We start from the raw sequence: 18,285 nt of genomic DNA on the forward strand, positions 1-18,285 counted from the left end.
ACACCCCTCCCTGTCTCCGTCACCCCCTCCGACCCCAACACCCCTCCCTATTTCCGTCACACCCTCCGACCCCAACACCCCTCCCCATCTCCGTCACACCCTCCGACCCCAACACCCCTCCCTGTCTCCGTCACCCCCTCCGACCCCAACACCCCTCCCTATCTCCGTCACCCCCTCCGGCCCCAACACCCCTCCCTGTCTCCGTCACCCCCTCCGGCCCCAACACCCCTCCCCATCTCCGTCACACCCTCCGACCCCAACACCCCTCCCTGTCTCCGTCACCCCCTCCGGCCCCAACACCCCTCCCTGTCTCCGTCACCCCCTCCGGCCCCAACACCCCTCCCCATCTCCGTCACACCCTCCGACCCCAACACCCCTCCCTGTCTCCGTCACCCCCTCTGGCCCCAACACCCCTCCCTGTCTCCGTCACCCCCTCCGGCCCCAACACCCCTCCCCATCTCCGTCACACCCTCCGACCCCAACACCCCTCCCTGTCTCCGTCACCCCCTCCGGCCCCAACACCCCTCCCCATCTCCGTCACACCCTCCGACCCCAACACCCCTCCCTGTCTCTGTCACCCCCTCCGGCCCCAACACCCCTCCCCATCTCCGTCACACCCTCCGACCCCAACACCCCTCCCTGTCTCCGTCACCCCCTCCGGCCCCAACACCCCTCCCCGTCTCCGTCACACCCTCCGACCCCAACACCCCTCCCTGTCTCCGTCACCCCCTCCGGCCCCAACACCCCTCCCCATCTCCGTCACACCCTCCGACCCCAACACCCCTCCCTGTCTCCGTCACCCCCTCCGGCCCCAACACCCCTCCCCATCTCCGTCACACCCTCCGACCCCAACACCCCTCCCTGTCTCCGTCACCCCCTCCGGCCCCAACACCGCTCCCCATCTCCGTCACACCCTCCGACCCCAACACCCCTCCCTGTCTCCGTCACCCCCTCCGGCCCCAACACCCCTCCCCATCTCCGTCACCCCCTCTATCCCCTACACCCCTCCCTGTCTCGTCACCCCCTCCGGCCCCAACACCCCTGCCCATCTCCGTCACCCCCTCTATCCCCTACACCCCTCCCCGTCACCCCCTCCGACCCCAACACCCCTCCCCATCTCCGTCACCCCCTCCGACCCCAACAACCCTACCTGTCTCTGTAACCGCCTTCATCCCCTACACCCCTCCCTGTCTCCGTCACACCCTCCGACCCCAACACCCCTCCCTGTCTCCGTCACCCCCTCCATCCCCTACACCCCTCCCTGTCTCTGTAACCCCCTGCGTCCCCTACACCCCTCCCTGTCTCTGTAACCCCCTCCATCCCCTACACCCCTCCCTGTCTGTGTAACCCCCTCTGTCCCCCACACCTCTCCCTGTCTCTATAACCCCTCCATCCCCTACACCCCTCCCTGTCGGTGTAACCCCCTCCGTCCTCTACACCCCTCCCCGTCTCTGTAACCCCCTCCATCCCCTACACCTCTGCCTGTCTCTGTAACCCCCTCCATCCCCTACACTCGTCCCTGTCTCTGTAACCCCCTCCGTCCCCTACACCCCTCCCAGTCTCCATCACCCCCTCCATCCCCTACACCCCTCCCTGTCTCTGTAACCCCCTCCATCCCCTACACCCCTCCCTGTCTCTGTAACCCCCTCCATCCCCTACACCCCTCCCTGTCTCTGTAACCCCCTGCGTCCCCTACACCCCTCCCTGTCTCTGTAACCCCCTCCATCCCCTACACCCCTCCCTGTCTGTGTAACCCCCTCTGTCCCCCACACCTCTCCCTGTCTCTATAACCCCTCCATCCCCTACACCCCTCCCTGTCGGTGTAACCCCCTCCGTCCTCTACACCCCTCCCCGTCTCTGTAACCCCCTCCATCCCCTACACCTCTGCCTGTCTCTGTAACCCCCTCCATCCCCTACACTCGTCCCTGTCTCTGTAACCCCCTCCGTCCCCTACACCCCTCCCAGTCTCCATCACCCCCTCCATCCCCTACACCCCTCCCTGTCGGTGTAACCCTCTCCGTCCCCCACACCCCTCCATCCCCTACACCTCTCCCTCTGTGTAACCCCCTCCATCCCCTACACCCCTCCCTGTCTCTGTAACCCCCTCCATTCATCCCTGTCTCTTTAACCCCCTCCGTCCCCTACACCCCTCCCTGTCTCTGTAACCCCCTCCGTCCCCTACACTCGTCCCTGTCTCTGTAACCCCCTCCATCCCTTACACCCGTCCCTGTCTCTGTAACCCCCTCCGTCCCCTACACCCCTCCCTGTAACCCGCTCCAGCACCGACACCCCTCCCTGTCTCCGTAACCCCCTCCGTCCCCTACACCCCTCCCTGTCTCTGTAACCCCCTCTGTCCCTTACATCCACTCCTGTCTGTGTAACCCCCTCCGTCCCCTACACCCCTCCCTGTCTCTGTAACCTCCTCCATCCCCTACACCGCTCCCTGTCTCTGTAACCCCCTCCATCCTCTACACCCCTCCCTGTCTCTGTCACCCCCCATCCCCTACACCCCTCCCTGTCTCTGTCACCCCCTCTGTCCCCTACACACCTCCCAGTCTCCATCACCCCCTCCATCCCCTACACCTCTCCCTGTCTGTGTAACCCCCTCCATCCCCGACAACCCTCCCCGTCTCTGTAACCCCCTCTATCCCCTACAACCCCTCCCTGTCTCTGTAACCCCCTTCATCCCGTAACCCCTCCCTGTCTCTGTAACCCCCTCCGTCCCCGGCACCCCTCCCTGTCGGTGTAACCCCCTCCGTCCCCGAAACCCCTCCCCATCTCTGTAACCCCCTCCGTCCCCAACACCCCTCCCTGTCTCTGTAACCCCCTCCGTCCCCGACACCCCTCCCCGTCTCTGTAACCCCCTCCATCCCCTACCCCCGTCCCTGTCTCTGTGACCCCCTCCATCCCCGACACCTCTCCCTGTCTCTGTAACCGCCTCCGTCCCCTACACGTCCCTGTCTCTGTAACCCCCTCCATCCCCTACACCCCTCCCTGTCTCTGTAACCCCCTCCATCCCCTACACCCCTCCCTGTCTCTGTAACCCATTGCGTCCCCTACACCCCTCCCTGTCTCTGTAACCCCCTCCATCCCCTACACCCCTCCCTGTCTGTGTAACCCCCTCTGTCCCCCACACCTCTCCCTGTCTCTATAACCCCTCCATCCCCTACACCCCTCCCTGTCGGTGTAACCCCCTCCGTCCTCTACACCCCTCCCCGTCTCTGTAACCCCCTCCATCCCCTACACCTCTGCCTGTCTCTGTAACCCCCTCCATCCCCTACACCTCTGCCTGTCTCTGTAACCCCCTCCATCCCCTACACTCGTCCCTGTCTCTGTAACCCCCTCCGTCCCCTACACCCCTCCCAGTCTCCATCACCCCCTCCATCCCCTACACCCCTCCCTGTCTCTGTAACCCCCTCCATCCCCTACACCCCTCCCTGTCTCTGTAATCCCCCCATTCCCTACACCCCTCCCTATCTCTGTAACCCCCTCCATCCCCTACACCCCTCCCTGTCTCTGTAACCCCCTCCATCCCCTACCCCCGTCCCTGTCTCTGTAACCCCCTCTATCCCCTACAACCCCTCCCTGTCTCTGTAACCCCCTTCATCCCGTAACCCCTCCCTGTCTCTGTAACCCCTTCCATCCCCTACACCCCTCCCTGTCTCTGTAACCCCCTCCATCCCCTACACCTCTGCCTGTCTCTGTAACCCCCTCCATCCCCTACACTCGTCCCTGTCTCTGTAACCCCCTCCATCCCCTACACCCCTCCCAGTCTCCATCACCCCCTCCATCCCCTACACCCCTCCCTGTCTGTGTAACCCTCTCCGTCCCCCACACCCCTCCATCCCCTACACCTCTCCCTCTGTGTAACCCCCTCCATCCCCTACACCCCCCCTGTCTCTGTAACCCCCTCCATTCATCCCTGTCTCTGTAACCCCCTCCGTCCCCTACACTCGTCCCTGTCTCTGTAACCCCCTCCATCCCTTACACCCGTCCCTGTCTCTGTAACCCCCTCCGTCCCCTACACCCCTCCCTGTAACCCGCTCCAGCACCGACACCCCTCCCTGTCTCCGTAACCCCCTCCGTCCCCTACACCCCTCCCTGTCTCTGTAACCCCCTCTGTCCCTTACATCCACTCCTGTCTGTGTAACCCCCTCCGTCCCCTACACCCCTCCCTGTCTCTGTAACCCCCTCCATCCTCTACACCCCTCCCTGTCTCTGTCACCCCCCATCCCCTACACCCCTCCCTGTCTCTGTCACCCCCTCTGTCCCCTACACACCTCCCAGTCTCCATCACCCCCTCCATCCCCTACACCTCTCCCTGTCTGTGTAACCCCCTCCATCCCCGACAACCCTCCCCGTCTCTGTAACCCCCTCTATCCCCTACAACCCCTCCCTGTCTCTGTAACCCCCTTCATCCCGTAACCCCTCCCTGTCTCTGTAACCCCCTCCGTCCCCGGCACCCCTCCCTGTCGGTGTAACCCCCTCCGTCCCCGAAACCCCTCCCCATCTCTGTAACCCCCTCCGTCCCCAACACCCCTCCCTGTCTCTGTAACCCCCTCCGTCCCCGACACCTCTCCCTGTCTCTGTAACCCCTTCCATCCCCTACACCCCTCCCTGTCTTTGTAACCCCCTCCATCCCCTACACCCCTCCCTGTCTCTAACCCCCTCCATCCCCTACACTCGTCCCTGTCTCTGTAACCCCCTCCATCCCCTACACCCCTCCCTGTCTCTGTAACCCCCTCCATCCCCTACACCCCTCCCTGTCTCTGTAACCCCTTGCGTCCCCTACACCCCTCCCTGTCTCTGTAACCCCCTCCATCCCCTACAACCCTCCCTGTCTGTGTAACCCCCTCTGTCCCCCACACCTCTCCCTGTCTCTATAACCCCTCCATCCCCTACACCCCTCCCCGTCTCTGTAACCCCCTCCATCCCCTACACCTCTGCCTGTCTCTGTAACCCCCTCCATTCATCCCTGTCTCTTTAACCCCCTCCGTCCCCTACAACCCTCCCTGTCTCTGTAACCCCCACCATCCCCTACACTCATCCCTGTCTCTGTAACCCCCTCCGTCCCCTACACCCCTCCCTGTCTCTGTCACCCCTTCAGTCCCCTACACTCCTCCCTGTCTCTGTCACCCCCTCTGTCCCCTACACCCCTCCCTGTCTCTGTAACCCCCTCCAGCACCGACACCCCTCCCTGTCTCCGTAACCCCCTCCGTCCCCTACACCCCTCCCTGTCTCTGTAACCCCCTCCATCCTCTACACCCCTCCCTGTCTCTATAATCCCCTCCGTCCCCTACACCCCTCCCCGTCTCTGTAACCCCCTCCATCCCCTACACCCCTCCCTGTCTCTGTAACCCCCTCCGTCCCCTGCACCCCTCCCTGTCTCTGTAACCCCCTCCGTCCCCTACACCCCTCCCTGTCTCTGTAACCCCCTCCATCCCCTACACCCCTCCCTGTCGGTGTAACCCCCTCCGTCCCCTACACCCCTCCCTGTTTCTGTAACCCCCTCCGTCCCCTACACCCCTCCCTGTCTCTGTAACCCCCTCCGTCCCCTACACCCCTCCCTGTCTCTGTAACCCCCTCCGTCCCCCACACCCCTCCCTGTCTCTATAACCCCCTCCATCCCCTACACCCCTCCCTGTCTCTGTAACCCCCTCCGTCCCCTACACCCCTCCCTGTCGGTGTAACCCCCTCCGTCCCCTACACGCCTCCCTGTCTCTGTAACCCCCTCCGTTCCCTGCATTCTGAGGGGTGTAGGGCTGCCTATCTGGGAAAGGGTGTGGTGTTTTTGGAGAGGGTTGAAAGGAGGCTGGGCAATAGTAATTTGTTGATTCTGGTGCTCATCGTGGGCAGAGAGCCTGATGGTTCTGGGCCTGCACTCACGGGAATTCACAGAGCTATTGAAGCCAATCAGATTTTGAAAGGCTCACATAGACTGGACGGAGAGGACGTTTCCTCTTGTGGGGGAGCCTGGGACCAGGGGGCACAGCCTCGGGGTAGAAGGACGTCTTTTCAGGACAGAGACGAGGAGGAATTTCTTTAGCCAGAGGGTGGTGAATCTGTGGAATTCATTGCCACGCATGGTTGTGGAGGCCACGTCATTGAGGATATTTAAAGCTGAAATGGATAGGTTCTTGATTAGTGGGAGTGTGAAATGTTACGGGGAGGAGGCAGGAGTGTGGCTTTGAGAGGGATAGTAAATCAGACATGAGGGAATGGTCTCGATGGGCTGAATGGCCTAATCCTGTTCTTCTGTCGGATGGTCTGTGCACACGTAACTATGGCAGAACATCGCCACCGTGTTCTGGAGGGGAGAGCGTGGACCTGCCCTCCCGCCTGTCCCCGAGGGGAGGGATTTTGAGCAGCTCTGGGACCCTGCCTGGGTGATGAAGTCCCAGAAACGAAGTTTGAGGACTGAACAGACTCTGAGAAACCTTCATTATCTTGTATCCAACGTCACACCGGAAGGAGACCCGGTCCAGGAAGCGGTACTGCGGCTGAGCCGGAGAAATGGTCCCGTGGTCAAGGACTGGGAGATCCGGGCACTGGATTCCTGGGCGGTGGGGTCGGGGGGAGAGGAGGTGGAGGAGGGTGTGAGAAAGGGGGGGGAGAGAGAGAGAGAGACAAAATTAAACGTTAATCGTTTGCCCTCGGTGGAGCTTTGGTGTAATGGGGAAGTCGAGAGTGCAGGTCGGGAGATGAGGAAAGGCTGCTTTGAAGGATGCTGAGGAAGATGAGTGGGCCAGAAGGGGGACTGAGGTGAGGGGGAAATGAGAGGCAGAGGAGGGTGTTGTGGCAGAGGGGAGAGTGAAAATGGAAGGGGGACGGGAGGGAAGGGGAGAAGGATGGGCAGGAAAGCGAAGGGTAAGGGTGGGGAGGAAAGGATGGTGAATGAGGAGTAGAGATAGGGTGGTGAGTGAGAGGAGCGGTGATGAGGGAGGGGAAGGGGAGTGAGGAGCAGTGAAGGTGGAAGAGGAGTGAAACAAGGGGGGGAAGCAATGGGCAGGAGTGGGCGAGGGGGTGAGGGAGGAGAAGTGATGGACAGATGGGAGGGGAGGGAGGGAGAAGAATGGAGGGGAAGTGATGGGGGGATGAGGAGGGAGGGAAAGTGATGGACAGGTTTGAGGGGAGAGTTGAGGGAGGGGACATGATGGACAGGAGGGAGGGGAGGGGGTGAGGGAGGAGGAGGGAGGGGGAGTGATGGACAGGAGGAGGTTGGAAGGGAAGTGATGGGCTATTTCCTCAATGAATTCTGGGAAAGCACCGGGTCCAGATGGTTATACAGTTGAATTTTTAAAATGTTTTTCCGCTACTCTTTCCCCTTGGTTATGTAAGGTTTTTGAGGAAGCAATTAGATTGGGGAATTTGCCACAATCTTTTTATAGAGCTTCCATTTCTCTAATATTGAAGAAAGATAAAGACCCTACTAATTGTGCATCCTATAGACCAATATCTTTATTGAATGTAGATGCCAAGATTTTTTCCAAGTTACTGGCATCCAGATTGGAGAAGGTATTACCCAAAATTATTTCTGAAGATCAAACCGGTTTTATTAAAAATCGCTATTCTTTTTTCAACATTAGGAGATTGTTGAATATTTTTATACTCCCTCACATAACATTTCAGAATGCGTGATTTCATTAGATGCGGAGAAAGCATTTGATAGAGTTGAATGGCCTTACTTATTTAATGTGTTGGAGAAGTTTAATTTTAGTCCAATATTCATATCGTGGATTAAATTGAGTTATCACACTCCAGTAGCCTCAGTGTTTACCAATAATCAAAGATCTCCCTTTTTTCGCCTATTTCGGGGCACTAGACAAGGATGTCCTCTTAGTCCATTACTATTTAACATTGCCTTAGAACCTTTGGCAATTGCCATCAGACAATCACAGGATATTTTGGGTATTAATCGTGGGACAGACATTCATAAGTTATCTTTGTATGCAGATGATTTATTACTATTCATTTCTAACCCTGAGAAATCGATCCCAGCAGTTTTATCATTATTGGCTCAATTTAGTGAGTTTTCTGGGTATAAGTTAAATCTTAATAAAAGTGAATTGTTTCCTTTGAATAGACAGGTCCCAATTTATGGAAATTTACCTTTTAAATTAGTTAATGATTCTTTTATTTACTTAGGGATCAAAATCACAAAAAAACCATAAAGATTTATTTAGATTTAATTTTTTACCCTTAATTGATCAGATTAAAGGTCTGTTTACTAAGTGGTCACCATTATCTTTATCTCTAATAGGTAGGATTAATGCTATTAAGATGATTATTTTACCTAAGTTTTTATATATTTTTCAAGCGATACCAATTTTTATTCCGGAATCTTTTTTTACTAATGTTGATTCAAAAATTTCCTCATATATATAGCAGAATAAAAATCCCAGGTTAGGTAAAATATATTTACAGAAGACAAAGAAGGAAGGCGGGTTAGCATTACCTAATTTCAGATTTTATTATTGGGCAGTTAATATTAGATATTTGTTATGTTGGTTGAAAGATGGGGGTGGATCTTTCGGCCCTCATTGGGTGAGTTTAGAAATTAAATCTGTATCAGCTTATGCTCTGGGTTCTATTTTAGGGACTTCTCTCCCTTTTGCTCTTTCTAAATTGCCGAAACGAATTGACAACCCGATAGTTAAACATACTTTACGTGTATGGTTTCAATTTCGGAAATTTTTCGGGTTGACTCAATTCGTTTTAAATAGTCCTATTGAATCTAATTGTTTTTTCCACCCTTCCATTATAGATCAAGCTTATTCGGCTTGGAAAACTAAGGGATTACTAAGATTTTCTGATTTATTTTTGGACAATTGTTTTATGTCTTTTGAGCAATTATCCAACAAATATAACTTGCCTAGATTTCATTTTTTTAGATATTTACAGATTAGACATTTTTTAAGTTCTGTACTCCCTACATTTCCAAATTTTGTGCCTTCAGATATTTTGGAGAGTTTGTTTAAATTAGACCCTTTTCAAAAAGGGATTATTTCAAAACTTTATAATATAATTATGAAGATACGTTCAGAGCCCCTTTATAAGACCAAAAAGGATTGGGAAAGAGAACTTAACCTTATTATTTCTAGTGAGAATTGGGATAGAATTCTTCAATTAGTTAATACATCATCAATATGTGCCAAACATTCGTTAATACAATTTAAGGTCGTACATAGTGCCCATATGTCCAAGGATAAATTAGCTCATTTTTACTCTTATATTAATCCTATCTGTGATAGATGTCAATCTGAAATCGCGTCTTTAACTCATATATTTTGGTCTTGTTCATTTTTGAAAAAATATTGGAAAGATATTTTTGATATTATATCTGCGGTTTTGAATATTGATTTACAACCTCATCCTATTACCGCAATTTTTGGTTTACCAGTGTTAGATTCACAGCATTTATCTTCTTCTGCCCGTCGAATGATTGCATTTCTAACTCTGATGGCTAGAAGATCTATATTGTTGAATTGGAAGGAAATTAATCCTCCCACTGTATTTAATTGGTTCTCTCAAACTATGTTATGTTTAAATTTAGAAAAAATTATAAGTGGTGTTTTTGATACTTCTATTAAATTTGAAAAGTTATGGAGACCATTTATTCAACATTTTCATATGATGTAATATGACCCTGTGCCAAGTTCATTTGATTTCCCAGCTTTTAGCTTATGTATGTTGAGAGGACCGGAAGTGACGGCATTGATGAATATTTATTCTTGTGAGATATTATAAACAGCCCCCCTTTTTTTCCTTTCTTTTTCCAATGTTTCTTTCTTTTTTCTTTTTTTTTCTTCTTTTTTTGCGTCTTTTTTCTTCTTTATTAGTTATTAGATTAGTAGATTAGCTAATTTTGCATTATATTTTTTTCTTTCTTTTTTCTGTTTTTTTTAAAATCATATATTATGAAATATTTAGACTTACCATGTCCATACATATACTGTATGGTTTATGTCTTGGTAAACTCATTTATACTGTAACTATTGTTTATGTCTTTTTTCATCTGTAATGGAATTTGTATGTTTGTAATTTCTTTATCAATATATCATTTGTATTCTGTCCATATTACTAATAATAATAAAAAGATTGAGAAAGAAAGAAAGGGAAGTGATGGACAAGAGGAAGTTGGGGAGGTGAGGGAGGAGGAGGGAGAGGATGTGATGTACAGGAGGAGGTTGGAGGGGAAGTGATGGACAGGAGGAAGTTGGGGAGGTGAGGGAGGAGGAGGGAGAGGATGTGATGTACAGGAGGAGGTTGGAGGGAAGTGATGGACAGGAGGAAGTTGGGGAGGTGAGGGAGGAGGAGGGAGAGGATGTGATGTACAGGAGGAGGTTGGAGGGGAAGTGATGGACAGGAGGAAGTTGGGGAGGTGAGGGAGGAGGAGGGAGAGGATGTGATGTACAGGAGGAGGTTGGAGGGGAAGTGATGGACAAGAGGAAGTTGGGGAGGTGAGGGAGGAGGAGGGAGAGGATGTGATGTACAGGAGGAGGTTGGAGGGGAAGTGATGGACAGGAGGAGGTTAGGGTGGAGGAGGGAGGGGATAGACAGGAGGAGGTTGGAGGGGTGAGGGTGGAGAAATTGATGGACGGGAGGGAGGTTGGGGAGGCGAGGGAGGAGGAGGGAAAGGATATAATGGACTGGAGGGGGTTGAGGGAGGAGGAGGGAGGGGAAGTGAATGGATATGAGGAAGTTAGGGTGGAGGAAGGAGGGGATAGACAGGAGGAGGTTGGAGGGGTGAGGGAGGAGGAGGGAGGAGAAATTGATGGACGGGAGGGAGGTTGGGGAGGCGAGGGAGGAGGAGGGAAAGGATGAAATGGACTGGAGGGGGTTGAGGGAGGAGGAGGGAGGGGAAGTGAATGGACATGAGGAAGTTAGGGAGGAGGAGGGAGGGGATAGACAGGAGGGAGGTTGGAGGGGTGAGGGAGGAGGAGGGAGGAGAAATTGATGGACGGGAGGGAGGTTGGGGAGGCGAGGGAGGAGGAGGGAAAGGATGTGATGGACTGGAGGGGGTTGAGGGAGGAGGAGGGAGGGGAAGTGAATGGACATGAGGAAGTTAGGGAGGAGGAGGGAGGGGATAGACAGGAGGAGGTTGGAGGGGGTGAGGGAGTGGTGACAATGTCTCTGCAGACCCTACTCACGGTCGGTGGAATAGGTGAGGCTCCAGCCCCTGCTGTGGCCAGATTCGTCGGCGTGGAACAGTACGTCGACCGCGTTGCTGTGCGTCTCGATGTGGCCGGGGGGCTGCGTCCCACACAGGGGGCCCCAGCACGACGGTCCGGTACATGATCTGGAGCCGGGGCACAAACACAAAGGCTGGGTGACGCCGGGACGCAGGGCCGTGAAATCATCGCCAAGGCCAGCTCGTCCGCCTGCACCTCTCCACATGTTGTACCACTCCCCATCACTTCCTCCATCCATGGGGTGCTAAAACCTGCCCCTCGGTCCCCTAGAAACATATCTATGAGGGTCTCGGCCTGAAACGTTCACCGTTCACTCTTTTCCATCGACACAGCCCGGCCAGCTGAGCTCCCCCAGCACTGTGTGTGTGTACTGCCCTATAAAACTCTCCCCTCTCACTTCAACCCTACACCCTCTGACCCACCTTCCCACAACCCCCCTTTTTTAACATTCCTCACTGTTGTCCTTTCTGACGATCTGCCCTGTTACCCTGTTACCCATCTCCCTCTCACCCTCACTCCCCTGCCTCCTGTCCCTCTCACCCTCACTCCCCTGCCTTCTCACCTCCCTCTCACCCTCACTCCCCTGCCTCCTGTCCCTCCATTCCCCTGCCTTCTCCCCCTGTCCCTCTCACCTTCATTCCCCTGCCTTCTCCACCTGTCACCCTCACTCCCCTGCCTTCTGTCCCTCTCACCCTCATTCCCCTGCCTTCTGTCCCTCTCACCCTCACTCCCCTGCCTTCTGTCCCTCTCACCCTCACTCCCCTGCCTTCTCCCCCGTTCCTCTCACCCTCACTCCCCTGCCTTCTCCCCCATCCCTCTCACCCTCACTCCCCTGCCTTCTCCCCCTCTCCCTCTCACCCTCACTCCCCTGCCTTCTCCCCCGTCCCTCTCACCCTCACTCCCCTGCCTTCTCCCCCGTCCCTCTCACCCTCACTCCCCTGCCTTCTCCCCCGTTCCTCTCACCCTCACTCCCCAGCCTTCTCTCCCTGTCCCTCTCACCCTCACTCCCCTGCCTTCTCCCCCCGTCCCTCTCACCCTCACTCCCCTGCCTTCTCCCCCGTTCCTCTCACCCTCACTCCCCTGCCTTCTCCCCCGTCCCTCTCACCCTCACTCCCCTGCCTTCTGTCCCTCTCACCCTCACTCCCCTGCCTTCTCCCCCCGTCCCTCTCACCCTCACTCCCCTGCCTTCTCCCCCGTTCATCTCACCCTCACTCCCCTGCCATCTCCCCTGTCCCTCTCACCCTCACTCCCCTGCCTTCTGTCCCCTCTCACCCTCACTCCCCTGCCTTCTCCCCCTGTCCCCTCTCACCCTCACTCCCCCTGCCTTCTGTCCCTCTCACCCTCACTCCCCTGCCTTCTGTCCCTCTCACCCTCACTCCCCTGCCTTCTCCCCCGTTCCTCTCACCCTCACTCCCCTGCCTTCTCCCCCATCCCTCTCACCCTCACTCCCCTGCCTTCTCCCCCTCTCCCTCTCACCCTCACTCCCCTGCCTTCTGTCCCTCTCACCCTCACTCCCCTGCCTTCTGTCCCTCTCACCCTCACTCCCCTGCCTTCTCCCCCGTTCCTCTCACCCTCACACTCCCCTGCCTTCTCCCCCATCCCTCTCACCCTCACTCCCCTGCCTTCTCCCCCTCTCCCTCTCACCCTCACTCCCCTGCCTTCTCCCCCATCCCTCTCACCCTCACTCCCCTGCCTTCTCCCCCTCTCCCTCTCACCCTCACTCCCCTGCCTTCTCCCCCTCTCCCTCTCACCCTCACTCCCCTGCCTTCTCCCCCATCTCCCTCTCACCCTCACTCCCCTGCCTTCTCCCCCTCTCCCTCTCACCCTCACTCCCCTGCCTTCTCCCCTGTCCCTCTCACCCTCACTCCCCTGCCTTCTCCCCCTCTCCCTCTCACCCTCACTCCCCTGCCTTCTCCCCCTCTCCCTCTCACCCTCACTCCCCTGCCTTCTCCCCTGTCCCTCTCACCCTCACTCCCCCTGCCTTCTGTCCCTCTCACCCTCACTCCCCTGCCTTCTCCCCCATCCCTCTCACCCTCACTCCCCTGCCTTCTCCCCCATCCCTCTCACCCTCACTCCCCTGCCTTCTCCCCCTCTCCCTCTCACCCTCTCCCCTGCCTTCTCCCCCATCCCTCTCACCCTCACTCCCCTGCCTTCTCCCCCTCTCCCTCTCACCCTCACTCCCCTGCCTTCTCCCCTGTCCCTCGCACCCTCACTCCCCTGCCTTCTCCCCCGTCCCTCGCACCCTCACTCCCCTGCCTTCTCCCCCCGTTCCTCTCACCCTCACTCCCCTGCCTTCTGTCCCTCTCACCCTCACTCCCCTGCCTTCTCCCCCGTTCCTCTCACCCTCACTCCCCTGCCTTCTCCCCCATCCCTCTCACCCTCACTCCCCTGCCTTCTCCCCCTCTCCCTCTCACCCTCACTCCCCTGCCTTCTGTCCCTCTCACCCTCACTCCCCTGCCTTCTGTCCCTCTCACCCTCACTCCCCTGCCTTCTCCCCCGTTCCTCTCACCCTCACTCCCCTGCCTTCTCCCCCATCCCTCTCACCCTCACTCCCCTGCCTTCTCCCCCTCTCCCTCTCACCCTCACTCCCCTGCCTTCTCCCCCATCCTCTCACCCTCACTCCCCTGCCTTCTCCCCCGTCCCTCTCACCCTCACCTCCCCAGCCTTCTCTCCCTGTCCCTCTCACCCTCACTCCCCTGCCTTCTGTCCCCTCTCACCCTCACTCCCCTGCCTCTCCCCCTGTCCCTCTCACCCTCACTCCCCTGCCTTCTCCCCTGTCCCCTCTCCACCCTCACTCCCCCTGCCTTCTGTCCCTCTCACCCTCACTCCCCTGCCCTTCTCCCCCTCTCACCCCTCACTCCCCTGACTCCTGTCCCTCTCACCTTCATTCCCCTGCCTTCTCCCCCTGTCCCCTCTCACCTTCATTCCCCTGCCTTCTGTCCCCCTCACCCTCACTCCCCTGCCTTCTCCCCCTGTCCCTCTCACCCTCACTCCCCCTGCCTTCTCCCCCTGTCCCTCTCACCCTCACTCCCCTGCCTTCTGTCCCTCTCACCCTCACTCCCCTGCCCTCTCCCCCGTTCCTCTCACCCTCACTCCCCTGCCTTCTCCCCGTCCCTCGCACCCTCACTCCCCTGCCTTCTCCCCCGTTCCTCTCACCCTCACTCCCCTGCCTTCTCCCCATCCTCTCACCCTCACTCCCCTGCCTTCTCCCCCCTCTCCCTCTCACCCTCACTCCCCTGCCTTCTGTCCCTCTCAACCCTCACTCCCCTGCCTTCTGTCCCTCTCACCCTCACTCCCCTGCCTTCTCCCCCGTTCCTCTCACCCTCACTCCCCTGCCCTTCTCCCCCATCCCTCTCACCCTCACTCCCTGCCTTCTCCCCCTCTCCCTCTCACCCTCACTCCCCCTCCATTCTCCCCCATCCCTCTCACCCTCACTCCCCTGCCTTCTCCCCCGTCCCTCTCACCCTCACTCCCCAGCCTTCTCTCCCTGTCCCTCTCACCCTCACTCCCTGCCTTCTGTCCCTCTCACCCTCACTCCCCTGCCTTCTCCCCCTGTCCCTCTCACCCTCACTCCCCTGCCTTCTCCCCTGTCCCTCTCACCCTCACTCCCCCTGCCTTCTGTCCCTCTCACCCTCACTCCCCTGCCTTCTCCCCCTCTCACCCTCACTCCCCTGACTCCTGTCCCTCTCACCTTCATTCCCCTGCCTTCTCCCCCTGTCCCTCTCACCTTCATTCCCCTGCCTTCTGTCCCCCTCACCCTCACTCCCCTGCCTTCTCCCCCTGTCCCTCTCACCCTCACTCCCCTGCCTTCTCCCCCTGTCCCTCTCACCCTCACTCCCCCTGCCTTCTGTCCCTCTCACCCTCACTCCCCTGCCCCTCTCCCCCCGTTCCTCTCACCCTCACTCCCCTGCCTTCTCCCCGTCCCTCGCACCCTCACTCCCCTGCCTTCTCCCCGTCCCTCGCACCCTCACTCACCTGCCTTCTGTCCCTCTCACCCTCACTCCCCCTGCCATCTCCCCCCTGACCCTCTCACCCCTCACTCCCCTGCCTTCTCCCCCGTTCCTCTCACCCTCACTCCCCTGCCTTCTCCCCCCATCCCTCTCACCCTCACTCCCCTGCCTTCTCCCCCTCTCCCTCTCACCTCACTCCCCTGCCTTCTCCCCGTCCCTCTCACCCTCACTCCCCTGCCTTCTCCCCGTCCCTCTCACCCTCACTCCCCTGCCTTCTCCCCCGTCCCTCTCACCCTCACCTCCCCTGCCTTCTCCCCCGTTCCTCTCACCCTCACTCCCAGACTTCTCTCCCTGTCCCTCTCACCCTCACTCCCCTGCCTTCTGTCCCTCTCACCCTCACTCCCCTGCCATCTCCCCCTGACCCTCTCACCCTCACTCCCCTGCCTTCTCCCCCTGTCCCTCTCACCCTCACTCCCCTGCCTTCTCCCCTGTCCCTCTCACCCTCACTCCCCCTGCCTTCTGTCCCTCTCACCCTCACTCCCCTGCCTTCTCCCCCTCTCACCCTCACTCCCCCTGCCTCCTGTCCCTCTCACCTTCATTCCCCTGCCTTCTCGCCCTGTCCCCTCTCACCCTCACTCCCCCTGCCTTCTGTCCCTCTCACCCTCACTCCCCCTGCCTTCTGTCCCTCTCACCCTCACTCCCCTGCCTTCTGTCCCTCTCACCCTCACTCCCCTGCCTTCTCCCCCTGTCCCTCTCACCTTCATTCCCCTGCCTTCTGTCCCTCTCACCCCTCAACTCCCCTGCCTTCTCCCCCGTCCCTCTCACCCTCACTCCCCCTGCCTTCTCCCCCGTTCCTCTCACCCTCACTCCCCAGCCTTCTCTCCCTGTCCCTCTCAACCCTCACTCCCCTGCCATCTCCCCCTGACCCTCTCACCCTCACTCCCCTGCCTTCTGTCCCTCTCACCCTCACTCCCCTGCCTTCTGTCCCTCTCACCCTCACTCCCCTGCCTTCTCCCCTCTCACCCTCACTCCCCTGCCTTCTCCCCCTGTCCCTCTCACCCTCACTCCCCCTGCCTTCTCCCCCTGTCCCTCTCACCCTCACTCCCCTGCCTTCTGTCCCTCTCACCCTCACTCCCCTGCCTTCTCCCCCCTGTCCCTCTCACCCTCACTCCCCTGCCTTCTGTCCCTCTCACCCTCACTCCCCTGCCTTCTGTCCCTCTCACCCTCACTCCCCTGCCTTCTCCCCCGTTCCTCTCACCCTCACTCCCCTGCCTTCTCCCCCATCCCTCTCACCCTCACTCCCCTGCCTTCTCCCCCCTCTCCCTCTCACCCTCACTCCCCTGCCTTCTCCCCCATCCCTCTCACCCTCACTCCCCTGCCTTCTCCCCCGTCCCTCTCACCCTCACTCCCCAGCCTTCTCTCCCTGTCCCTCTCACCCTCACTCCCCTGCCTTCTGTCCCTCTCACCCTCACTCCCCTGCCTTCTCCCCCCTGTCCCTCTCACCCTCACTCCCCTGCCTTCTCCCCTGTCCCTCTCACCCTCACTCCCCTGCCTTCTGTCCCTCTCACCCTCACTCCCCCTGCCTTCTCCCCCTCTCACCCTCACTCCCCTGACTCCTGTCCCCTCTCACCTTCATTCCCCTGCCTTCTCCCCCTGTCCCTCTCACCTTCATTCCCCTGCCTTCTGTCCCCCCTCACCTCACTCCCCTGCCTTCTCCCCCCTGTCCCTCTCACCCTCACTCCCCTGCCTTCTCCCCCTGTCCCTCTCACCCCCCTCACTCCCCTGCCTTCTGTCCCTCTCACCCTCACTCCCCTGCCCTCTCCCCCGTTCCTCTCACCCTCACTCCCCTGCCTTCTCCCCGTCCCTCGCACCCTCACTCCCCTGCCTTCTCCCCCGTTCCTCTCACCCTCACTCCCCTGCCTTCTCCCCCATCCCTCTCACCCTCACTCCCCTGCCTTCTCCCCCTCTCCCTCTCACCCTCACTCCCCTGCCTTCTGTCCCTCTCACCCTCACTCCCCTGCCTTCTGTCCCTCTCACCCTCACTCCCCTGCCTTCTCCCCCGTTCCTCTCACCCTCACTCCCCTGCCTTCTCCCCCATCCCTCTCACCCTCACTCCCCTGCCTTCTCCCCCTCTCCCTCTCACCCTCACTCCCCTGCCTTCTCCCCCATCCCTCTCACCCTCACTCCCCTGCCTTCTCCCCCGTCCCTCTCACCCTCACTCCCCAGCCTTCTCTCCCTGTCCCCTCTCACCCTCACTCCCCTGCCTTCTGTCCCTCTCACCCTCACTCCCCTGCCTTCTCCCCCTGTCCCTCTCACCCTCACTCCCCTGCCTTCTCCCCTGTCCCTCTCACCCTCACTCCCCTGCCTTCTGTCCCTCTCACCCTCACCTCCCCTGCCCTTCTCCCCCTCTCACCCTCACTCCCCTGACTCCTGTCCCTCTCACCTTCATTCCCTGCCTTCTCCCCCTGTCCCTCTCACCTTCATTCCCCTGCCTTCTGTCCCCCTCACCCTCACTCCCCTGCCTTCTCCCCCTGTCCCTCTCACCCTCACTCCCCTGCCTTCTCCCCCTGTCCCTCTCACCCTCACTCCCCTGCCTTCTGTCCCTCTCACCCTCACTCCCCTGCCCTCTCCCCCGTTCCTCTCACCCTCACTCCCCTGCCTTCTCCCCCGTCCCTCGCACCCTCACTCCCCTGCCTTCTCCCCCGTCCCTCGCACCCTCACTCACCTGCCTTCTGTCCCTCTCACCCTCACTCCCCTGCCATCTCCCCCTGACCCTCTCACTCCTCACTCCCCCTGCCCTTCCTCACCCCCGTTCTCTCCTCTACCCTCACTCCCCTGCCTTCTCCCCCATCCCTCTCACCCTCACTCCCCTGCCTTCTCCCCCTCTCCCCTCTCACCCTCACTCCCCTGCCTTCTCCCCGTCCCTCTCACCCTCACTCCCCTGCCTTCTCCCCGTCCCTCTCACCCTCACTCCCAGCCTTCTCTCCCTGTCCCTCTCACCCTCACTCCCCTGCCTTCTGTCCCTCTCACCCTCACTCCCCTGCCTTCTCCCCCCTGTCCCTCTCACCCTCACTTCCCCTGCCTTCTCCCCTGTCCCCTCTCACCACTCACTCCCCTGCCTTCTGTCCCTCTCACCCACTCAC

At 58.2% G+C, this 18,285-nt stretch overlaps 1 pseudogene; it reads right to left on the reverse strand.

Annotated features, from left to right (window-relative positions):
• The window catches only part of LOC132389147 (complement C1r-A subcomponent-like), a 30,550-nt pseudogene extending 19,256 nt beyond the window's left edge, over window positions 1-11,294 (reverse strand).
• Between the last annotated feature and the right edge of the window lie 6,991 nt (window positions 11,295-18,285).

This window comes from Hypanus sabinus, unplaced genomic scaffold, assembly GCF_030144855.1.
Source record: "Hypanus sabinus isolate sHypSab1 unplaced genomic scaffold, sHypSab1.hap1 scaffold_483, whole genome shotgun sequence".
Lineage (NCBI taxonomy): Eukaryota > Metazoa > Chordata > Chondrichthyes > Myliobatiformes > Dasyatidae > Hypanus > Hypanus sabinus.